Source organism: Cetorhinus maximus, chromosome 19 (genome assembly GCF_964194155.1).
Source record: "Cetorhinus maximus chromosome 19, sCetMax3.hap1.1, whole genome shotgun sequence".
Lineage (NCBI taxonomy): Eukaryota > Metazoa > Chordata > Chondrichthyes > Lamniformes > Cetorhinidae > Cetorhinus > Cetorhinus maximus.
The window spans coordinates 33696046-33720120 of record NC_135897.1 but is presented as its reverse complement, the minus strand read 5'-3'; the positions used below and the strand labels follow the sequence as shown (position 1 = coordinate 33720120).

At 41.0% G+C, this 24075-nt stretch overlaps 1 protein-coding gene across 2 annotated transcripts in view; it reads left to right on the top strand.

The window, feature by feature from the left end:
• LOC144693734 (SPRY domain-containing SOCS box protein 1-like) overlaps positions 1-24075 on the top strand; it is a 229914-nt gene that overhangs the window by 84569 nt on the left and 121270 nt on the right. The window contains exon 2 of one of the 2 annotated variants that reach the window (XM_078563680.1): positions 9839-10008. The exons of the other annotated variant lie outside the window; for it this stretch is intronic. The gene's annotated coding sequence lies outside the window, so the exon portion shown is untranslated. The remainder of the gene's footprint in view (positions 1-9838; positions 10009-24075) is intronic. 2 annotated transcript variants of the gene reach the window in all.

Sequence of the window (24075 nt, the reverse complement as noted above, 5' to 3'; positions counted from 1 at the left end):
GCTGATCTGATAATAACTCGAAATCTTCATCCCACTTACGCTGATGACCTATCACCCCCTTGCTTTCCAGGAATCTATCCACCTCTGACTTAAAAATATTCAAAGCCTCTACTTCCACCACCTTTTGAAGAAGAGAGTTCCAAAGACCCTCGGAGTGAAAAGATTTCACCTCATCTCTGTTTTAAATGGACAACCCTTATTTTTAAACAGTGACCCCTAGTTATAGATTCTCCCACAAGAGGAAACATCCTCTACACATCCACCCTGTCAAGACCCCTCAGGATTTTATATGTTTCAATCAAGTCACCTCTTATTCTTCTAAATTCCAGCAGATAGATACAAGCCTAGTCTGTCCAACCTTTCCTCATAAGACAACCCACCCATTCCTGATATTAGTCTGGTAAACCTTTGACAGCATGTCTCTGTTTTCAACAATACTTAATATATAGATTCTGATTCCCATAAATTAAAAATAATCACAGTTTAGACTCAAAATTCTGGAGCTTCGAGTGCATTTCTTGCTATGCTCCATGTGGCTGCTAGACTTTAGACTAGTTATTTGTTATTCGGCACGTGACTGTAGTGCAGCAGTAAAACGTGGCATTCCAGACCTATGTTCACATAACAATTAGTTCCTATTTCTTTACAAGTAATATAACACTATAACCTGCCTTTTTCTTTTTTTTAAAAAATGCCTCTATATCAATTTAACCAATCATTAACTTTTATCCTGAACTAAAGATTGGCAATTGACTTTTATAAATAAACTGAACACCTTGAGAGACTTTTATAGCTTGTTTTCCTTTCTAAAACATTGCTGAATGTATTGCTTAGGTGGTTGGGTGTTGTGCCTCCATCTTGTAGATATGGCATTCATCACTGTGGTGAGTTGGTACACCACACAGGCACTGTTGTATGTGTTGCTCCTGATGTTATTGGAATCTTGCTCGTTGTTGCTAATGTTGTGTCACTTGCTGGTGAAACTATTGATTTTGCACCATTTGTTGGTGATACTGTTGAAGTTGTCTCGATGGTTAATGATGTTGCTGGTGGTGTTAATCTTTTCTGCTTTTCAAGCTCAGGTGTAAGTTGAATGTGGACTCTGTTCTTTCTCATTTGTTTACCTGTTTCAGTCTCAATGATGCATGGCCTTGGAGCCTCAGCTTCAGCAACAACTTTTGCTTGGTTTGCCTGTTCAACAGCTCAGGCAGGAATTTGGCATGTTTGTTGAAGTGTTGACCTCCTACCTGTGCATCACTGAATTGTTGTCTTACTCCAGCAAAATGACCATGGGGAAGAATCTTGCTTGTCAGGGTTGTCTTACATTTTCTTCCATTCAATAGCTCTGCAGGCGATTTCACGTCAACTTTGAGAGGTGAAGACTGGAGTAACAATAAGGCAAGGTTTGGGTTTCCCTTTGTCTCTCTGCATTTCTTAAGGGTTCTCTTGACCACCTGGACGTGTCTTTCTATAAACCCGTATCCTCTCGGGTAATGTGATGATGTTGAATCCATACTTGTTTAGCAAATTTCATAAATTCTCTGGAGGTTAATTGGGTTTCATTGTCATTTCTTATTCTTTCTGGAATCTTTTCCTCAGCGAACAGAGCTTGTACTGCTGAGATGATTGTTGTAACACAAACCTTTCACCTTTCCGATAAGAGTGAACTTTGAGTAGTAGCCTTCAACTGTGAAATTCCATTCTTGATTGTGTGTCAATAAATCAGCTCCCACAGTGTGCCATGATCTGGGTGTCACTTCAGCAGCTATGATCTTTCCTACTGTATATATCTGTATTTTTGGCATATATTGCATGTTGACACCATTCTTTCAGCATCTTTGTAAATGCCTATCCAGTACACAGCTAATCTGGCTGTGAGCTTACACTTCTCTGTTCCCATATGGCCTTCTTGTGGAGAAGTTCTTTCTGCGTTGTTTTGGATGTGATTATTCTAGATCCGGCTAGCAAGACAGCATCTTCTAGTGAGATGTCATATCTGATGGACCAGCACTGCCATATTGCTGGCCGTGCTTGCTGCTTCTTATGCCATCCTTGGGTTACTTACTGAGAGAGCATCTGTAACTCTTCATTTTTGCTGGTCTAATCTCTAATTTGACTCAGTTTCAGTGCTGTTATGTTCACTAGGTGATGGATCTTTATACCTAGATCTTTTATCTCATGGTTGTCCTGTGCCAACAGCCGAGATAGGGCATCTGCTAGCACCATTTCTCTTCCTGGCTTGTATTTTAGAATGAAATTGTAACTCTGAAGCCTCAAGGGTAGCCTCTGTAGTCTTGCTGGTGCTTTACACAGATTTGTCTTGTAGATCTGCTCCAGTGGACGATAATCACGTTCCACTATGATTTTTTCCCATAGAGATATGTATGGAATTTCTCACGTACATACAAGACTGCCAAAAGCTCTCTTTCTATGTTGGCATAGCTCATCTCAGCTGATGTTAGATGCAAATGCTATCAGTTTCCCCTCTTGTACCAGAGCTGCTCCCAATCCTTTTGTAGAAGTAACTACTTGCACAGTAACACTTTTCTTTCTGTTGTAGTATGACGGATGTCTCTGTGTATGGTACTACTTTTGAGTTTGTTGAAACTCCTCTTGTGACACTGATCAGTGGTACATGCCACCATCTTTCATCAACTCTTATTGGTTTGCTGTGTTTTCTGACATGTACAAGATTAAGCCTAGGAAACTTCTCAATTCTTTCTTGTTTCTTGGAGCTTCCAGCTTAGAGATAACTGTGACTTTCTCAGGACTCGGCTTGACTCCATTAGGTATGTACGCAATTCTGAAGATCAGGCATTCTGTCACCTTCATAATGCATTTGTCTGCATTTAACATGATCCAAGCCTCCCTGGTTCATGTAGACGGTGTTCATGATCTTCTCCATCTGCACCAGAGATGTAGTTATCATCAGTTGTACCGACTGGTCCTTTACACCGTCGGTTTGTCGTGTCTACTTTCTGCTGGAATCATCCTGGCTCAGTTTTTAAGGCCAAAAGGTAGATGCAGGATTTTGTACCACCCAAAGGGTGTGTTGAATGTTGTCAACAGCGAACACTTCTCATTAAACTTCACGTTCCAGTCACCAGTTTTGCCATCAAGCTTACTGAAAACCTTTGCTCCTGCCAGTGCTGGTGTGACCTCTTCCAGTGTTGGAATAGGGTAGTGATTCCTCTTTAATGTTCGATTAAGATCTTTGGAATCCAGGCAAATTCTTAGCCATCCCTTTGTCTTCTCTCATGCCACGATGAATTTACCCAATCTGTAGGCTCTGTGACTCTGGCGATCACCTTTTTTTCTTCCATCCTTGGAGCTCTCTTTCAAGCTTTCCTTTTAGTTCTATTGATACTTGCATGGAGGATGAAATATTGGTTTCATTGATCGACAATAATGTGATACCCAAAATCTTCAAAGCATCCAACTGTCCCATCAAAACACTCTGGTTACATTTGTTCCAGATCTTCTTTGCTTCTGATAGGAAAGTACTTTTCAATGGGTGTACTACCTCCAACCCTCAGTGTCACCTCCTTCATCTCATTTTTTTACTGAGATAAGCTGCAACCCTTCACAACTGCTCAACCTGCAGGATCATCTGCTTCAGTGACATAGAACGTACAGTTAACATCTTTTTCCTTTGTGTGTCCCTCTGATTTGGGTTGTTCCCTCATATGTCATTGGCATGATGTTGCTTGGTTTGAGAGCATCTTTCCTTGGGTAACCATTTTCTTTCAAATTTTCAGAAGAGATCTGGTATTATCTGAGACTGATGATGTCTGTGCTCCATTATTAACCTTCAACTTCAGATTTATGGTTCTGGGCTTATTTTTCACCCTCTTCCTGATCTGAACGGTTGTGAGAATTTCTTTTCTCTGGGAACTGTTGCATCCAGCCATTTCATGCAGGTGTATGGTTCCTATCTTTATTGTGTTCCCAAACTGACCTTCCAGGGCATGGATATTATGATTTATTTTCCTTTTCATTTGCTCTGTTGTTCTGTCTCAGATGACTCATTTAACTATCTTTTTTCCTTTGTTCTGCAGATCCTTTCCCAGTGATTTGGCTTTCTATAAGCTCTGCAGTTTGATCCATATGTGGGACTTTTCCTTCTGTCTGTGAACTCATGTGGGCATCCACAGCACCTGCACATCTTTCTTTCTGTTTCTGAATTCCTTTGTTGCTGTTTCACTACATCAACCCTGCTGCCTTTAACTGAATGCTAGCTGTTTGAATAGTCAGAGTCTTAATCTGTCTACTCGTGGCTTCATGTGCTGTGGTGGTGTCTACAGCCTGTATTACTATGAGATTGTCCTTTCCAATTAAACCTTTTTGTCCTTCAGGATGTGCGGAGCTCCAAATCAGCTGATCTAGTAGCCTTTCAGCTGTGTCCTTAAATTCACACTTTTCTGGCTCCATTTTTCAATCTTGTTATGAAATTTTCAACAGGCTCACCTGATTCATGCCTCAGGCCTTGAAACTCATATCGGTGGATCCAAGTAGTTGATTTTAGCTGGAGATGTGTGCTGAATTTTTCAAAAATGTCTGGATTTTTACTGTCATCTTCACTAAGCTTGCAGCTAGTTAACAAATTTAACCCTTTCTTTCCTGCCCACTAAAGGATGTAGATGACCCTTTCCTCTTCACTAGTGCCTTTGGAAACCTATCAAATGCCATTTCACACTTTTGTTTAAACTTCTCAAATGCCCCGTGACATTATCAACCTCCCAATTAATCATGGGCCATAGCTGTGTGTTCATTTCTGTGGTGGCCATTTCATTTTCACACGATTCACTCAGTTTCTCTCTCTCTCTCTCCTCTCTCTATCTATCTCTATATGTCTCTTTGACACTAATTCAGTGTTAAATCCATTTAAAATGTGTTGGTTTTTACTCTTGGCTGCCCATTGTCACTATGTTATATCTCCTGGTTCCCATAACTTAGAAACAATCGCACTTTAGACTCACATTCGTTGTTGCTCTCCATGTGGCTGGTGATTCAGGCTGATACATTGTTACTAGGCACATGACTGCAGTGCAGCAGTAAAATGCAGCACGCCAGATGTTGATTCTCATAATAATTAGTTCCTATTTCTTTACAAATAATATAACAATTAGTGTTTCCTCAACTAACCATCCTTGCATCCTCCTGAACTGTACATTGTAATTCAGATTGTTGTATGATTCATTCTGAAATGATTCGCATGTGTCTTACAAATTTTACAGACCCCAGATTGGGACTTTGTTTTTTATTGATGACCAGAGCCATCCCATTTCCTGTTTACTGCAAAACAATGTAGTCCTTGCACTAAAATGATTAGTAATTTTACAATTTGGATCATTAAGCAGAAAGGATCATGACTGCACTCAATTCTTGACTTATGGATCATCTTTCAATAGTGTATAGTGCAACTCTTTCTTTATCGTGTCCACGGACAGTCTATACATGGCCCAGCCAGAACTGGACACATTTTTGCGCCTTGTTGTTGAATTCGGCAAGATCTGCAACTAAAACCAGTTATCCTCTAAGTAGAAGAAGTAAGAAGATTCTTCAAAAAAAGCAAGATTGTGTGTCTCATGACCAGCAGAAATATTCTTTGTGACTATGTGACCTGGGGAGGAAAAGGTCTTCTAGTGATATAGTGATTGCAAAGTGTTCAAAGCATATTGTGTATACAATGTGAAATGTTCTGCAGTATTGGTACTGTAGAAAAGCAAAGTCTGTTTGAATGGTGTTAACTTTGTGTAACGAGATTAAAAGTCAATAATTGTGAACTGTGAAAGGAGCCTTCACGTACTCTGTGGAAGACTATGTAAACAAATAAAAACATTGCCTGGTAAAGCTCAATGATGCAAATTACCTCTTGTGGGTCATGAATGTGATCATTTGTTCCCCCCACCCCACCGTCCCTTCCCCCATCCTCCTCACAAAGGAGGTGTTTTTCTCCTTCTGTTTGATAGTTGTCTAATGAAAAGCAAACATCTGCGCATGTATGAACAAAAGTATATAGTTAAATCCTGCAGTCTTATATTGAATGTTATATTTTCCAGTATGGCATTAGAAGCTTGATTTTAATTTGCACGTCAGGAGCTCAATTATTGCAATATAGCTGGGCTGTCTCATAAGCATTTTGCAGATGTCGAACTACTTGGCTTGGTGATCTGAACATTAGAAGACATCCAGCAACATTAGAGAAGAGCACTCTAAAGAGGTTGTGTAATTTAAATAGGCATCAATTCTTAACTGCATTTATCTAACATACAAGAAATTCACCTAATAAATAGGAGCAGGAGATGCCTTGAACCAGTTCTGCCATTCAGTAAGATTATGGCTGAACTTAACTGCATGTTCCTGCTCTCTCTCCATATCCCTTGATTCCCTATGTTCAAAAATCTAACTGCATGTAACATAAGCTTTCTGCAAGCCAGCAAATGTAAAACCACATGGCTTGCTGAGCTGGCTTGACAGAGTAGATGCTGAGAGACAGTTTTCCCTGCTGGAAAACAGGGAACTAAAGATTAAATCTCAGGATAAGGGATGGCCATTTCAGGCTGATATGAGAAATTTCTTCACTCAGAGGGTTAAGAATCTTTGGAATTATCTACTCCAGAGGGCTGGTGATGTTGAGTTTCTGAGTATATTGAAGGCTAAGATTTGATTTTTTTTTTCCCCTCCTTTCCACCCTCACCCACCACCCCTCCCACAGCCAATGCCCCCCACCCTTGCTAGCCAAACGTTCAGAAGAGTGGTCAACTGTAGTGTGCCATTATTCCTCTGATCAGCCAAATATAGACTGGATAGTCAGGGCCTGGATCTTCCGATGGCAACAGCCGTGAGAAGTTAAGACGTTTGCCACTGTTGCACATTGGAACCCTGAGGAAGTTCTAACCAGCACACGCCTGGTACTTATCCTGGAAGTTTAAACTTCCAAAGGGCAGAATTACCTTGCCCAGTAGACTCAAAAACTATCCTTGGTGTTGGAGGCTAGGGCTTGACGCCCTCTACTTGCGCAGAAAATTACCCGAGGATTCTCCCACAGGCTTAGGATCAGGGTTGACAATGAACAGTGAGAGCTATATTGGGAATGCCTAGAAAACATCTACCGAGTTTCCCCCCTCCCCTCTTTCCCCCTCTCCGCCAATAATGCTCACCCCTCCTCGTACTTGTAACACTGCTCACCCACCACTTGCCACACCCCCTCCTAACTATGCTTGCACTTCCTGACACTGCTTACCTCCCCTGCACCCCCAACACTGATCACTTCCCACAACCCCCCTCCTGACAATGCTCACTTCCCTGACCCCAACGCTGCTCACCCTGCCCCCCCACACCCAATGTTCAACCCCCTGACCCATCCCTCCTGATAATGCTCAACCTCATACCCCTCCACCCTCCAACATAAACTCATAACATCAACTAAAAGTGTTTGAAACATTAGAAATAGCTAAAATGAAACCTTAAGACCTTTAAAAGATAACTCATCATAACACTGCAAGCATACTGAACTTAAGGGGACTTACTTGAGCTGGTGATACCAGGAGGGGGCTTGTCCTCACTGCTTCTTCTCTTTGCCAACCTTGCTTATAGATTCCTGAGACAATACCTCCCTCCTCACTTTGAGTCAAGAACTCCCAGCTACAACAGTGGAATAAAGTAAGGGCTTATTTTAATCGAGGTCAGCAAATGGCCACATGGCATCTCCACTCACCGGAAGACCTGGTACATAGCCACTGGTCTATGTGGCTCAATTATCTGCCCCAGAAGATGGTGGAGGCAGGGTTATTGAATATTTTTAAGGCAGAGGTAGATAGATTCTTGTTAGGCAAGAGAATCAAAGGTTATCGGGGTTAGATGGCAATGTGGAAATCGAGACACAAGATGATCAGATATGATCTTATTGAATGACGGAGCAGGCTCGAGGGGCCAGATGGTTTACTCGGGACCCCTGTCCCTATTTCTTACGTTCTTATGTCTAATTCTACATTGTTCCGTGCTTTGGGAATTAAGCCATTAGGGGGCGAAGAAGACATAGAATTTAAAAGAATTTTATATTCCTTGTAGTTCAAGTGATGGAAGTCATAAAATATATTTAATGCATTAAATTAATGCTAATAAAACTCTTACAGTCAGCCTAATACATTGCTTCACTGATTCATCTGAGGTTCTACTTTTACTTTATTGTTTAGAAAAGTGATGCAGACACACGGGTCTGTAGCAAATGTGGGCTGTGATGTTAAGCTTTCCAATGCAAGACAATTCCTTTCAATCCAGTTATCGTGATCATGAAAAACTGAATCGTGAGTGGTTTTGCTGCATCTTCAAAGTGTTTATTTTACAGTTGAATTGAATCATGTGTTTATTAAAGGAGTTTGGCTGGTATCTTTTATTTTGGCAGGAGAACATCTGGCTTAAGAATTTTTAAATCTTTGTTAATCCAAGCATCGGTATTGTTGTTTTGTGTAGCATCTAATTAATGATAGTTATCCATGTGCTATGCACATCGATTGGAATGGTCTATAATCCACCTGGTGACCCACTATTTGCTATAGATTTTATATCTAACCTTTCACCCATATCCCAATGACCTTGTCTTATCCTTGCAGGTGCTTTGGCATCAGCCGAAAGATTAGCTGCACATGGCAGTCAGTTTAACTGATTTGTGTTGCACCATATGTGCCGTATAACCTGCCGGCCTCAGCCTTTTTGTCCCTCCTGGTTCTTCCCTAATTGAAATTGATAAGTGGACCAACACAAATGCATTGTCTAAGAAATTTACATTGGCTATATGGCATTAAGACCTGAAATGGTATATATTCTAATACTTAAAAATATTTGCACTGTAACACAATATTTGGAGTAAATATAGGAACATTGAACAATATTTTTTAGTAGAGAACTCTAGTTCAAAAGAAACTTTTATTGCAAAGGTTTATTTTGCTTATCGAAGATGCGTGGTCATAAATTGCACAGAATCTATACTGAGGATCTTCTGACTTCAATTAATTTTTAATAAATATTCATGGTAAACAATACTTTTTTCCACTTTCTATCTTATTAAATGTGCTCTTTTTGTCTTTAAATTATTTAATAACATTTAACTGCAGACAACTTTCTATCAAGAGGTTTTAAAGGTCATAACATCTGCATCAATTTTTGAAAGGCCAACGTACTTAAAACCTGAAGTTTTAAGTAGAGTGTCCTCTTTAAAGATGAAGTTAAAACAAAATTTTGCTTTTTGCAGCTGGTGAGGGGGATGAGCCAATTTATTTTGATTGGTGGCCCATGTTCATTCTTAAACATATGTTTACCAAATTAATTAGAATCTTTTTGTTTCCGAATATAACATATTGCTACTTGGAATACTTTGTGCACATTCTGCTCTGATTTTATTGTTTGCCATCTGTCCTGACGTCTGCTGACTGAGAGCACCTCCCCTAATGTGCACTTCTGTAATTAGATGCCTGTGGCTCCTCTCAAAGTAGAAACAATGAGCGGCTTTTGTGCTGCACATCAATGTGGCCTCAAGGTGGCAATTCATACCCTTGCCAATCTGGTATGTTGCAGACAGCCCCAGATGGCTTCCTGCAGTGGGGCTTCAGTGTTGCAAGATCTTTGTCCCAGCTTTAAGAACCATTTGGTCTCCATTTTAGTAATCAGTGTGGTGCACATGTAGACTTCTATGAGCATATTGGTTTCCAGGGTGTGCATGACATAAAGAAAAATGTTCTGCCACCAATTTATTTTTAAGTCTATCTGCGGACCCGGGCAGCAAGCCCCTGTGTGGTGTTTGGAGAAAGGGGCGTCACCATCTGTTCTTCATCCCCAGATCAGTGGATTAGTAGCCCTATGTGATGTGATGAGATCAGCTAGATCAGCTTTCACGACAGGGCACTGCACTCGCTTCATCTGGCGACTTCTCCTTCTGGGCTGTCGTTCTCTCTCTAACTGAAGGCAAGGCTTTTAAACACATCAAGGCTCCTTTTACTGTGATGGAAGGTACAGGCTTTATCAAAAGTTATCTGTGAAATATACCTTGATGGCTATGTTCAGCTTGCAAGCTTTCTTTTTTCACTAGGCTGTCTGTGTCTGTCTGCCTGGCTTCACACTGAGCAAGGAAGTACTTCTGCCCTGTTTGCTGCTGATTACTGCACAGATGTGTGTTTCCCACAGCTTCTGCACTGCAAGTTAAGTTGGTTCAGAATTCTCTCTCACTCTGCCTATTAGGTTTCTCTAAACTGCTTTTCCTGGTTAAATGTGTGAGTGCTTGCTCCTAGTTAGTGGTTTTTTTCCTACAAAAGCTTCACTGACAGAAACAGCAGTATGTAAACGAGTGGACAGGCTATGTGTGCTCCTAATTCAGTTCAAAATAACTGGCTGATATGGTGAGTATTTATTTTATGCTAATCTTATCTTCTCAAAAGCTAATCTTAGTCACTCATCTACAGTTACATGTGTCTTAGAAATGTGGGCTAATTTGAGCAGTTATTGAATATAAACTGTAATGACTGTTTATCTTTTTAATCAAAAATCCTAGTGAATGCCAAAAGGTGAAGCCAGTTTCATGTCAAACCAAATCAGTAAACTGAGGGACAAACCAACACAGTCCTGCAAGGCACTATTGTCAAAGATTCATGAATCAAGCACAGTATTTATCTTTGTTAAAATGAATTTGACAAGATTTGTTTTGTTATCTCTAGCTCTTGAAGGGTATACCGATTGACATATGACTGGTGCAGCAATGTTTGTGTGCAGAAAGAAAGACCTATTTGTATCTCCATTATTTGATCTGCAATGATTGTCAGGACTATATTAGGTGTTAAAAAGGCACAAATTTAACTTCACACAAGTATTTGCAATGAAACTGGGCATTATATCTGAAAAATGATTCAAAGCCTGTGTAATAAATGTATTTTTAAACTTACTCTAAAATAAAGAACTAACTGCTGTGGCTGAAAGATATGGGCTTCTTGCCAAGAATACTGAGCTATAGAGGGCAAAAAAATTGGCTGCTGCGGTGTTTGCTGAGGTTGTGCTAGACACAAGTGATATATCTGGGGGGGGGAAAAATGATCCAAATCGTCTCTATAGTTTCTATATTTAGCCACTGTAAAATCAGCATATGCTAAATAGCAAGAAAAAAACTAGCCCCTTCTTCAAACACAGTTAAGAATACCTGAAACTGAGGGCTCCCCGAGTCCAGTTGACCAATTCTGACTGGAAGGTCATGGGTCTGATTCTCAGTTTGCACTGAATATGCTAATCTCAGGACAGTGATGTGTGTTCCAGCTTAGCTTCAACTTTCAGGTTAGGAGGGGGCAAAGTCTCCCAGATGTCTTGCTCCTTATTGATTTTGAATGACCGCTGCTGAACATTGAATTAAAGGAGAATTAGTTAAGGCCAAGTATGTCTAATTTTCTTCTAACACAGCCTACATCTAATGTTCAAATCTGAGTTTGTCTTAATTTCCATATATAGTGTATCTTAGATTACTGACACCAACATATATCTAATGTAGGATTTTGTACCAACTCACCATGGAAGATGATTTGGCCATAGGTGGAAATGATTAGAAATCTTGGAACAGGAGATGCTGGATGCCGTTAAAGTAATGCTGTGATTGGAGTTGCTAAATAATGAAATGATTATATTTGTGATGGCCACTTGGCTGAGTTATCATAGGTAAATGGTACTCTTGGGATCATTCAACAAGCAATCAACATCATCAGAAGAGAGAAATTAAAGAAAGAAACTCTTTTTGACTGTTTTTACTGTTCTACAAAACCAAAAGATTCCCTTGAATCCTGCACAGTCTGGTCAACCAAAATACTCTCGTTGATGTAATCTAAACCCATTTTTCTAGCAGAACTCCATTACAAAATTTTCTTAACCAATTGCAGTAAAATTGTGAACCTGTTTCGCATTCGCTTTGTTTAGAGTCAATCTTCTGAGTCGATAAAAGGTTTGAGCGAGCTCAATGCATGTTCTGTAGTTGGGTTGCCAACCCTTTCGGAATGGCCAGGAGCCTCCTAGAATCACACCAATCTCCCTGTGGCTATTGAAAGCAGTCAGGGAGACTTTAAAATGTTATTTTAAGCAAATAAATTAATATGCACAATAATTCATACACAAGTTCACCTTTCATTGCAAAATGGTGACCTGACGATGTACTTGGCAGCAAGATGACATGAAACGTAAACTGATACTGATGCGGGTCAATTATGCATACTGCACTCATAAACTTCATTTCCTGTTTCCTCCCGCCAAGACGTTTGAAGGCTAAGCTCTCACATGTAGTTGTAGAGAAGAGTATACATGAGTAACGGAATGGCGACCGTAGTGTCGTTTGGGTGCTGGTTAGTTCAATGGGAGGCTCAGGGGGCTGAACATCAGCTGCCCCTGAGGGGATGAGGATTCAGCAGTGGTTGCTTTAAAGGGCCACTGCCTGATCGCAGTTCCAGCGGGTGCCTGACCAAGGCAAATCTAAACAAGGATAGTAAATGAACAAAAGTACTGTGTGTTATGCACATCAAAGAAACCCATCCCTTCCCACTAGTGTCTGAGGCTTTGGACATTGACCCCCACAGGATGGGCTCACCTCGCGTGACATTACCTCCGCTGATGTCTCCAGAATATGTCCAGTTGAAGTTGACAACCCTATCTGAAGTCTCCCCTTTCTGACAGTCTACAGAAAATATGCTTGGTTACATTTCATTTAAAAATTTAAAATGATCGAATTTGAGCAATCACTTTCACTTGCAGAGGTTCTGATCAAATTTTGCTTTTCTCTTTCTGAGATTGTTTACAAAAATGTTTCATTTTTTTCTTGAACTGTCATGATGATGTTGAGTCCCTTTCAAAACTTCAGTTGGTCTGTCTGATATTGAGCTTTTCAGTTTTGCCACATTTCAGACCAATCTTCTGATATATTAGATGTAATTTATATTATTGTAGACATTTTTTAAAAAAGACCACAAGTGTGTTAAAAGTTGGGAATATTTTCGAGATTCCTGGAAGATGTGAAATATTACAGCAATGCGATTTGGCCGGTTTGATATTTTTTCTTGTTCACAAGGCGTAGGAGCAGAAGTAGGCCATTCGCACCATTGAGTCTGCTCCACCATTCAATGAGGTCATGGCTGATCTGATAACCCTCAACTCCACTTTCCTGCCTTTTCCCCATAACCCTTGATTCCCTTACTGATTAAAAACCTGTCTATCTCAGCCTTGAATATACTTAACAACCCAGCCTCTACAGCCCTCTGCGGTAAAACATTCCACAGATTCACTACCCTCCTGAGAGAAGAAATTCCTCCTCATCTCTGTTTTAAATGGGCACCCCCTTACTCTGAGATTATGCCCTCTGGTCCTAGACTCTCCCACAAGGGGAAACAACCTCTCTGCATCTACCCTGTCAAGAATCTTATATGTATCAATAAGGTCGCCTCTCATTCTTCTAAACTCCAATGAGTACAGGCCCAACCTACTCAACCTTTCCTCATAAGAAAATCCCTCTGTACCCGAGATCAACCTAGTGAACTTTCTCTGGACTGCCTCCAATGCCAGTTCACCTTTTCTTACATAAGGGGACCAAAACTGTTCACAGCATTCCAGGTGTGGTCCAACTAGTGCCTTGTATAGTTTTAGCAAGACTTCCCTATTTTTATACTCCATTCCCTTTGAAATAAAGGCCAACATTCCATTTGCCTTCCCTATTACCTGTTGAACCTGTATGTTAGCTTTTTGGGATTCATGCACAAGGACTCCCAAATCCCCCTGTGCTGCAGCCTTCTTCAGTCTTTCTCCATTTAAATAATATTCCGCTCCTCCATTCTTCCTGCCAAAGTGCATAACCTCACATTTTCCCACATTATATTCCATCTGCCAAGTTTTTGCCTGCTTACTTAACCTATCTATATCCCTCTGTTAGGCCCTTTGTGTCACCCTCACCACTTGCCTTCCCACCTATTTTTGTGTCATCCACCAACTTGGCGATAGTACATTCACTTCCCTCATCTAAGTCATTAATATATATTGTAAATAATTGAGGCCCCAGCACTGAACACCTTCGGTCTGTCCGCAAGCATGACCCAGACCTCCCTGTCGCTTGCCATTTCAACACACCACCCTGCTCTAATGCCTACATGTCCGTCCTTGGCCTGCTGCAATGTTCCAGTGAAGCTCAACGCAAACTGGAGGAACAGCACCTCATCTTTCAATTAGGCACTTTACAGCCTTCCAGACTGAATATTGAGTTCAACAACTTTAGATCATGAACTCTCTCCTCCATCCCCACCCTTTTTCCGATCCCCCCTTTTCCAATAATTTATATATATTTTTCTTTTCCCACCTATTTCCATTATTTTTAAATGAATTTCCATCCATTGTTTTATCTCTACCTTTTAGCCTATTTTGATCCCTTCCCCCCACCCCACCCCCACTAGGGCTATCTGTACCTTGCTCATCCTGCTTTCTACCCTTAATGTTACCATTAGCACATATCTCAGCTAATATCACCACCGTCAACCCCTCTTTGTCCTTTTGTCTATGACATCTTTTGGCTATCTCCAGCTATCACTGGCCTTCTATCCAGCTCTACCTGTCCCACCCCCCTTAAACCAGCTTATATGTTAACTCTTTTCTATTTTTCCTTAGTTCTGATGAAGAGTCATTCGGACACGAAACGTTAACTGTATTCCTCTCCGCAGATGCTGTCAGACCTGCTGAGTTTTTCCAGGTATTTTTGTTCTTGTTTTGGATTCCCAGCATCTGCAGTTTTTTGCTTTTATTTTTGCTTTTATCATTGACTGAGTAACTGCAGTAAACTGTAAAGCCTACTTCAGATGTAAGAGTAAATGAATTTTTCTGCAACAGCTGCATCTAGAACCAACAGAACTGTGATATTAATTTTTCTAATAATTGCTATTTCAGGTGATTAAATTGGAATTGCAACATGGATTTGTTAAAGGCAAAATGTGTCTGAGAAACTTGATTTAAGTTCTTCATTGAAATAATGGTGTAAATGAATGGACTTTCAGACATCACACGATAGACTTGTTAGCAAAACTGAAACCCGTGGGATTAAAGGGGCACTGGTAACATGGTGGCAAAATTGTCACCTGAGAAAGTGGTAGAAAGCAGAGAACCATGGTGACCGATAGCTAATCAGATTGAGGGAGGTATAGAGTGGTGTCCCCCAAGGGTCAGTATTAGGAGAGTTGCTCTTTTTTGATATATTTTAATCCCAGGACTTTGATTATAAGGGGAATAATTTCAAAGTTTGCAGAGGGCACAAAGCTTGAAAATTTAGTAAGCCATGAGGAAGATAGTGGCAAATTTTAAGAAGATGTAGAGAGATAAAATTACATTTGAGTTTTTGTGCTAACTAAACCGGAAAGTAAAATCTGTTTTGAATCAGTGCAATCATTGATCGTAATTAATTTGTAACTGGTCGATAGCCAATGGTGCCTCAAGGTGCGAGTATTGATTTGCACAGGTATTAACGGTAATGGCAGAAAATTCTCCTCTACATAAGGCTGGAGACCGCAGAATAATCTCTCCGAAAATCCAAGCCAGAGTCAAGAGATTGGGTAATTCCCCCAACAGCCAAAACTGGAGACTCCACTGCTGTAAATGGTTGGGATTGATTTCAGACACGCAATTTATATGTAAATATCCTCCAAGTTTTGCTCCACCTCCAATTCATTGGGCAGAATTTTCCCCCCATCGGGGGGCGAAGTTGAAGAGCAGGCGCGCCTCCGATCAACGCCCCCGATCGGGGCCGCACGCCATTTTACGTGGGTGGGCCCGCTGCCCAGCGTGACGTCTGCACGGAAGCGCTGTGCGCTCCCTGTGCGGGCGTGGGGGAATCCCTAAACCCAAGAGTGCGCTCTTTCACGCATGCGCACGAAAGAGCGCACTCATCTCCCTGAGACCACGTGCTGCCTCATCGGCTCTACTGTGTAAAAAAAAATATTAAAAATAGAAAAAAAAAATCCCTGACGTCCCCTCATGTGACATTGTCACATGAGTTGGGACATGTCCATAACTTTTAAAAACACTTTAATTAAATTTTTTAAAAACCTACATGAAGCCTCATCCCGCCCGTGGATGAGGTTTCATGCTTTTTCTAATTCCCGCCAGGGCTCCCGGCCTGCCCGCCAACCTTAAGGTTGGGCGGGCAGGTCCATTAATTACTTAAATGACTCTGTCAATGGTCTCAATTGGCCATTGACAGGTGGGCGGGCGCACAGCTGATTTTGCTGAGCCCCCGCCTACCTGAAAATTTAAATGGGGCGTGGTGATGTCGGGAGTTCCACCTGACATCACCACGCATTATTTTCTGCATCGGCGAGTGGGCCCCGTACCCCGCTCGACAGCGGGGAAATCCTGGCCATTGGCTGACACAGTACATTCATTTAAATCATACTGCACAGAGTCTAATGCGTTTTTAACTTTTTCCTCACTGCAGAAAAATGACCAGAAAATGTCCAGAATAACCAGAAAAAGTGTTGAAGATATATTGGGTAGCATTTTCCCATCGACGGGTGGTGGGGTGGGGGGGGGCCGGGGGGGCCGGGGGGGGCGGGGCCCGCTGGCCGACACGTAAAATGACGCGCGGTGACATCGGGCGGGTGTCCCGACGTCACCGCAAATCATATAGATTTTCAGTTTGCTGAGTCGGCTGCGCGCCTGTCGAACTGTTAAAAGCCTTTTCAGGCTATTTAAAAACTAATTAACTCAATTTAATGAGCTGCCCGTCCAACCTTAAGGTTGGCGGGCAGATGAAGAGCCCAGGCGGCCGTTGCATTTTTCATGAAATCTCATCCACGGGTGGGATGAGGTTTCATAGAGTGTTTTAAAAACCTAATAAAAATTCATACATTTTTTCTTTGACATGTCCCAGCTCACATGATAGTGTCAGATGAGGAGACATGTTTTAAAAGTTTTAAAAACCTTTATTTAAAAGTTTAACACGGAAACAAATCTCCCTGAGGCACTTCAGGGAGATTTCTGCACTATGTCACGCGCATGCACAAAAGAGCTCAGGGAACCACTTGGAATCCCGCCCCCCCCTCCCCCCCAACCCCCCCACCCCGGGCCTGCACAGGGAGTGCTCAGGGCTTCTGGACGCACGTTACACTGGGCGGGTCTTAATTGGCCCACCCACGTAAAATGGTGGTACGGACCCAATTGGGTTCACACCAACCTCCGCACAACCCCCCCAACGGGGGAAATTTCTGGCCATTATTTCTACTTCACCAGGGTCAACATGAGGCATTAATTCATTGCTGGTCAGTTGGTTTACACTGGATTCATGCGACCAAGAGCTCCTGTGCACCTGAGAATCTGGGCACAATGTAATGAGCTCCACCTCTGCCCCAAGCAAATTCAGTTGGAGTAACCCTTCGCTGTGTGCTCGGGCCATGACCAGTGTTGTGTAGATGCAGGGTTCAATGAATGTGCTTAAATATTGTGGATACTTGGGCATATTGTAGTTACAAATGTAATGCACTTATGCCCAAATTTCCATGATTGTTTTGCATTGCTTGGCTTGCTTGTGCCCAAATGTGTGTGTTTTTGGATGCAAATCAGGAGGAAATTCTGAGCCTAACTATTACCACAGTGACTACAAGGCAAAGTTAATTTGGAGTTAGATCAAGATTTCTTTAATTAAAAACTACAGAATTTATACCATTTAAAAAGTCTGACACACAGAACCTGTCCAAGGCATGTAGGATCAAAAAAATTAAGTAGCTTTTCAAAATCCCTTAAGCAAGAGCCTAAAGATTTTTGAATGTTCAAAATTTATAGTTTTATATTATATCACCAGTAGACTCACCAGATCCAAACTATATAGCAATGACATTAAATCAGGGGTTATTTCATATAGTAGCTAGCTATAGTAGATAAAGCACTCTATACTTAAGTAGAGTTTGGTGCTCTTATAAGATCATTGGAAGTAAATTTCCAATTTCCACACAATGGCAGTTGGGGTTACAATGTTGGGGGCGGAAGGTAAGGGTGAGAAAAGTACAAGCGGAAATCAGAAACTTTGAGAATGAAAAATAGGAGTGAAAAGCTGCCAAAACAATTCTCCTACACTAATTATCAGCCAATAGGGGGAAAGCAAGGACTAGATCATTAGGGTTGCTGTTTCGCTATTGGCGTGATTTCTGGGACAACTACATGAAGAAGAAATGTATATGGATACATCAAATAAGCCAGATCCTTTTGGTACGGGTATGGAATATGTACTGTTAAGAGAGATAGAAAAGGCATGCCCATCTACTTCATTGTCATTCCTGCCAAACTGGGCCAGCTCATTGAGTGATGAATCTGAGGAAAATATCTTGGAGCCCTTTTTTAAATAAATTACTGGAAGCAACCAGAACAAAAAAATATCCAATTTAGTAATTAATTATTCATGGAATATATCAAAGTTGTCCAGTCTAAATCATCCAAGTTGGAAATCTTTTGAAAGCACAACTTTTAAGTGCTTGCCTACAGACCTTACTTCAAACTGTTTGTAAGCAGTTTAAAAAAATTGCATCTTTGGGGAGCCTTGGCTGAGTAGTGCACTCAACATGAATTCAAGTCCCACTCTGGGACTTGAGCACATAAACTGGGCTGGCACTTCAATGCATTACTGAGCGAGACATTGTCAGAAGTGCGGTCTTTCAGATGAGATGTTAAGCCAAGGGCATTTTGCGCCCTCAGATGGATTTAATATGGCCCAACATGATGCACATTTTATATCTCAAATCTATGCATTGATGACACTAGTTTTATCTGTTGACACAATTCACTGGAGATAATGCACTGTAATATCAAGCCCCACTGTTCCCCGAGCCCCAACAAATGTGAAGAGTTTGACCAAACTACCAGATTGCCCCAATTATACCTAACAGTTTAATTTAGGTTAACAGAATACAAGCACCAGTTTTGTAAACTTAACAAATAAATAACTTTATTGAACAAATTGTCTTTAATTAGCGGCAGAAGAAAGAAATATGAACTGCTAATTTCTAACTCTATAACTTAAACTCTACCCCTTCTTAAACCCCTACACACACACACACACACACACCATGGATTTTAAGTGTGAGATAAACAACTTCAATAGCACCAATCCACAGCACAGGATTAGATGGGTTGATTTTGATTGATGTCTTCCAAATTCCTTGCTGTTTGTTGTTGATGACACAAGGTGGTCAGTCTCCCAGCATTTTGAGTGTGTGGTTCACTGGTTGAAAAACTTGCTTTTCAATGTCTCTACTGGTGATTTTTCCCCCTTTCCTCTTGACAGGGATTTTCAGAGAAAGCAGGTTACAGAAATGTGAGGAATAGCCAGCTAGCTACTATGGTAGAATTACTGGAATCTTACAAACACAGATGAGAGGTTTTAGGTCTTCCCTCTTTGCAGGCTAGGAGTGGTACTGTCTACACTGTTAGCGCACAAAACCCTGGTCACCTGGTCAGGAGCCAATCAGGCATTTCACCTTAGTCCAGGACCCGTTTCCAGCACCATCCTGTTCTTTTTTGGCACAGTCTGTTCCAGGATAGCAACATTGTAGACATTCCTCATTCTGTTCCAGTGAACATGCCTTTCAACTGCAACCATGATAGTTTTTAAACCCACAGTACAAGAAAAATAAAAATAGGTTCTTTATATGCCTCCGCCTTTAAAAAGGATGAAACGCCATTTTTAAAAATGCATTTCATCACAAGGTATGTGACACATGGACAACAAAACACGAGACTTACACTCATTCATCCATTCTTCCCCCTTATACTTATTTCAAAATTTACACCCAGGACCAGGCATCCACGATCACATTATCTTTACCAGCAATGTGAATAATCTTTACCTTGAATGGTTGAAACAATAGACTCTATCTAAACAGTCTCGTATTTCGAGTTTTTAATTTCTCAATGAATGCCAGCGGATTATGGTCAGTGTAGATTAGTGTTTCTTTGTTATCGTGTCGGACATAAACTTCAAAATGTTGAAGAGACAACAACAATTCTAGAGGTTATTTTTCTACTGTAGAGTACCTCCTCTGATATTGATTTAGTTTCTTGGAAAAGTACCCCACCTGCTTCTCTATCCTTAATTTATCATCTTCTAATGAACTGTACCTAGCCCCAAGTCACTAGTGTCAACTGCCATTTTAAAAGGTTTGGCAAAGTCAGGGGCAGCCAATATAGATTCATTTATTAAGACTGCCTTCAGCTTTTTAGAGGCTGTTTGGCTTTCTGCCGGCCATATCATTTTTGCCCGTTTTCTTTACAAATTGGTTAGAGGTACAGCTATTGTGCTTAAATTAGGCACAAATTTCTTATAAAACCCACACATTCCTAGACATTGTTACACCAAGTGGATCGTATCAAAGCTAGATATTCCTTTAGGCTTTGATGTTAAAGGCACTTGCCAGTACCCCTTCAATAGGTCAATTTTAGAAAGAAATGAGGCATTGCCCACCCTATCGATGCAATCCTGTAGCTGAGGAATAGGGTACGAATCCATCCTTGTTACTACATTCAATTTCCTGTAGTCTGTACAAAATCTAGTGGATCCATCCAACTTGGGAACCAATATAACTGGTGAACTCCAGCTGCTTTGGCTGGGCTCAATCAATTTATTTTCCAGCTTTTATTTGATCTCTGTTTCTAACTCAGCTTGTTTTTCTGGGCTCAACCGATATGGATATTGTTTGATCGGCACTGAGTCTCCTACGTCCATATCATGTTTAGTTAATGTAGTACATTCAGGTGTATCCCTACAAATTTCCTTAAACTTTCACTGTAACCTTATTTAAATATTCCCGTGATCCTTCCTCTAAATAGGAGAATAGTGTCTAACTGTCCCATTATTTTCGTATTGACTAGTCAAATTGTAGGTGGTTCACTTTGTGCGCTGTTTATTTCTTCCACTTGATCTTTACTGTCTTTGTCATCCTCCATTACTTCTACCACCGGGCACACTTGCTCTTTCTGATCATCTCCTCTGCAATGACACAGCTTCAATATGTTTGTGACGTAACCGTTCCTTCTTCCTACGCTCAGGAGTATCTATCAGATAAGTCACTGCACTAACTCTCCTAACTTATCTTGTAGGGGCCACTAAATTTTGCTTTCAGGGTTCACACTACAAAGGTAGCAATACCAATACTTTGTCTACTGCTTGGAATGTTCTAGTTGTAGTATTGTTTGTCTGCCCATTCTTTCATTCTGGCTTGAGAGAGAAATGCTCTCGTGTTACTTAAATACTCTTGAGTCTTTCTACAGTTTGTTTATTTTTCCCTGAGTCCACATCCAGGTTTAACCAATCAAGCACAATGAGCAACAATGGTAAACAGACTCATATTCAAACACAGAACAATTGAACACTACACAAGTCATTATTCAAATCAGTGCAGGAGATTTCTGCCAGTGCCCAGGCCAACATTTATCCATATACCAACATCACCAAAAAATTTAAATGCTGTTTGGGGAATCTGCCTGTGCAAATTATATTGCTGCATTTCCCTACTTTATTTCAAAAGTATTTCATCACTTGCAAAGCATTTTGGACCATCCTGAGTTGTGAAAGGACCTTTATAAAAGCAAATTTATTCTTCTATCTATCTTATATAAAACTAAGACATGTTTTGATTCCAGTACATGATTCTGCAGAGACCAAAACTGATCACAGAATTGTTACGGTGTAGAAGGAGGCCATTCGGCCCATCGTGTCTGCACCGGCTCTCTCAGCATTTTAACTTGGTGCCAATCTCCTGCCTTTTCTCCATAACCCTGCACATTATTTCTATTTAAATAATCATCCAATGCCCTCTTGAATGCCTCCACCCCACTTCCAGCTGTGCATTCCAAACCCTAACTACTTGCTGTGTGAAAAAGCTTTTTCTCACCTCGCATTTGCTTCTTTTGCAAAACATTTTTTAAAACTGTGCCCTCTGGTTCTCGATCTATTTATGAGCGGGAACAGTTTCTCCCTATCTGCTCTGTCCAGGCCCCTCATTAATTTGAAAACTTCTATCAAGCCTCCTCTCAGCCTTCTCCTCGCCAAGGAAAATTTTCCCAACTTGTCCAATCTTTCCTCATAACTGAAGTGTCTTATCCCTGGAACCATTCTTGTAAGCCCCTTCTGCACTTCCCCCCATGTGTTCACATCCTTCCTATAGTGTGCCGTCCAGAACTGTACACAATACTCCAGCTGAGGTCTAACCAGTGTCTTATGTAACCTCCCTGCTCTTGTACTCTAGGCCCCTATTAATGAAGCCTAGAATACTGTATGCTTTAGAAACAGCTCCCTCTACATGTTCTGCCACCTTTAATGACTTATGTACATGTACACCCAGGTCTCTCTGCTCCTGCACACCCTTTAGGATAGTATCCTTTATGTTATAATAAATAAAATAATAAATAATTAATCCCTGGTGTATTCTACTCAGCACTTTTCTCCGCCCCTTCATCACACAAGTCCTTCAACTGATACCGCTGCCTTCTGCCCCTTAGTGGATTCTATTCATCCCCAACTTTCATTTTGAATCTGATTCTGCTTCAAGTTTTAATATAGCCTTTCACATTAAATACTTTTTGGAACTCTCATTACAACACACCTTTTGGACTTTCTTCAATCCACTCGGTATGTTATTTTCTTAAAAACACTGACAGGTAGCTCATTGTGGAGGTTCATTTGATAAGATCTTGCCATTTAAATACATGGCTTCAAAGGGACAACACTCTATTTTTGTAATATGAAAGGTGCTTTTTGATTTAAATGTAGGAATAGACAAAGGTGAAAATATTACGTGGAATTTGGCAGCACAGAAACTAACCATTCAACCCAACAGGTCTATGCCAATGTTTATGCTCCACACAAGCACCTCCCCATCTTATTTCATCACATTCTTTCAACATATTCTTCGATCCCTTTTTCCCTCAGTACTTTGCCAGCTTCCCTTTAAACGCATCTGCCTTGCTATTCCAGATAGTGGTGAGTTTCAGTTTCATATTCTCATCACCTGTCTGAAACAAAGTGACTATCTCATGTTTTTAACCCCAAGTTTCCCCATAAGTGGAACCACATTCTCTACCTCAAACCTATCAAACCCTTCATAATTAAAAGCATCTATCAGGTCAGCTCTCTGTTTTCTCCTTTCTATAGGAAAGAGCCTTAGTTTGTTCAGTCTTTCCTGGTAGCTGTATCAGTGAGCACATTACCTAAACTTGACTTGCTTATTTGTAACTCCATTTAGTCTATGTGCAATAAGTTCAAGTACACAGTAAAAACGTGTGGACATTTCAGACAATCTGTTTGGATTTTAAATGGGTATGACATTTTCTCATAGAGCAAAGTTTATTTTATTATTTACCTTATAAATTTTAGTCTGTGTCAGTTTCCCTTGAATTTGATTGAGTGTAGGAGGATCTGGAAACATGTAGGCCTGGATTTTCACCCTCAAGGCGTGTAGCGTGAATCAGAAAGATTCCTGGCTCAGCCCACCCGCCACAGGAGAGAGTGCCTGCAAAGGCTGGATCTTCATTGCCATGGGTGGGTGCGGGCTGGAGTCAGGCCAGCCAACCCGGGAAAAGTTTGGATGCAGCCACAGAGGCTGCCGGGTGCTGAGGTGGGCTGTTTAAGCGGCCAACCTTGATGTTGTAGAACTTGTCCCCGTTAAAATAAAAACACACACAACCTCTAGCCCTCACCCCACAAAACCCCTCGCCCTCCAAACACTCCCACTGTCCCATCCATGCCAGCTCAAACCCCCACTCACCCCCTTTGGTTCCACATGCACCCCCATGCCAAGCTCTGCTCTTCCACCCAGCCACCCCATGTGGGCCATCATGACCCCTATGGCATTTCCATGCCGCTTGACCCGCTATTTACTGTATAAAACCAATGAACCCTATAGTGACATTAGGATGTGTTTTTTAAAAAAAGCTTTTATAAAAAGTAATTCATTAACAACTTTCTCCTACGTTTAAAAAAAAGTCATTTCACTATAAGCTAATGAAAGTGTCATTCATCCAATTCCTTTAAAGTATCAATAGCAA